Genomic DNA, 1,240 nt, shown 5'->3' with positions numbered 1-1,240 from the left:
TATTTGCTGTATCATATAAATAAGCCACCATATCCACGTACACAGAACCATGAATAATCATAAAAAATACGGCCAAGTAGGGTGATTTACCAAAAAAAAAGTTTACTTTTCCCGTTTTTTCAATGTACCTTATACCCATTTTCTATGATGAAAAACGTAAACAAACAAGGCCACGTGACTCCTCGGCGTCCCTTTAAATGTCAAACGGTATTCGCTAAATAAGCCCAGAGAGGAAATTAGACGCAATGAAGTGATTAAAAGCTGATGAGGATCAGATTTCAAAACTCCCAGGTGAGCGAGATAGAGCCAGTGGACTGTCCGATCCGCATCTAGACCTCAGGTAAGTTGTGAGGAGTTTATAAAAATCGATTTTCTCCCGAGCAGGTGTTCTCTCTCTCCCCCCCCCCCACCCCGCATGACTCACTCTGTGGCTTGTTTGTGTCTGCCTTGTGGTGCTTGTGGCTTGTTTGTGTCTGCCTTGTGGTGCTTGTGGCTTGTTTGCGTCTGCCTTGTGGTGTGCTTGTGGCTTGTTTGTGTCTGCCTTGTGGTGCTTGTGGCTTGGTGATGTGCGTCTGCCTTGTGGTCTTGTAGTGACCTTCAGAATGGAGGGCGGAGGCAATTTAACATGGGTAAGGTCTAGTTTATATGTCACGTAGGTTACGGATGTGATTTTAAGTTTCTAAGTTTATAAGTCAAGTTGGTTAGAGAGATGTTTACATGTGGGGGGAAAATGATAAGCATAAGGAATGGATCAGCTGTAAAAGTTAAATGAACTTTCGTTTCATTTCAGTTAAGTTAGTGAAAGGGGTAAGGATTTTATGTGTGTAGTCTGGGAGACTCTATGGGTGTGTGGGATATACAGTTAAGTTCCATTCTGTGCTTTAGTAAAACAGTTCAGGTGTTAGCATTTAGAATGTGCTTTGATAGTAATTCATACATAATTTCAAGTATAATGCATAATCCCTAGGGTAATGTTTTAAATGACACCTTTGGTTCTCAAAGCTATTTCAACATATGCCAAGGTATAGTTTGGATAATTCCTTACATGAAACTAAAGTACTATGAAGCTTTACTGGCTTGATCTAACCATAATATACAAGGGGACGATTTGTTACCTTTAGCTTGAGCATCAATAGTATGGAGGCCAATATGATTGTTTGAGATAATATTTTAGACCATCCTTCACAGATCACTATAAGTTTAAGTTAAATTTAGGGTAGAACATAAGTTGTATAGTTAT

General features: G+C 39.6%; 1 protein-coding gene across 2 annotated transcripts in view; it reads left to right on the top strand.

The window, feature by feature from the left end:
• Positions 1-176: 176 nt before the first annotated feature.
• The window catches only part of LOC119589277 (myosin heavy chain, striated muscle-like), a gene marked incomplete in the record, with an annotated part of 11,977 nt that continues 10,913 nt past the window's right edge, over positions 177-1,240 (top strand). The window contains 1 exon segment of one of the 2 annotated variants that reach the window (XM_037937895.1): positions 177-291. 2 annotated transcript variants of the gene reach the window in all.

Source organism: Penaeus monodon, chromosome 25 (genome assembly GCF_015228065.2).
Source record: "Penaeus monodon isolate SGIC_2016 chromosome 25, NSTDA_Pmon_1, whole genome shotgun sequence".
In the NCBI taxonomy this organism is placed as follows: domain Eukaryota; kingdom Metazoa; phylum Arthropoda; class Malacostraca; order Decapoda; family Penaeidae; genus Penaeus; species Penaeus monodon.
This window is presented reverse-complemented; position numbering and strand designations above follow the sequence as displayed.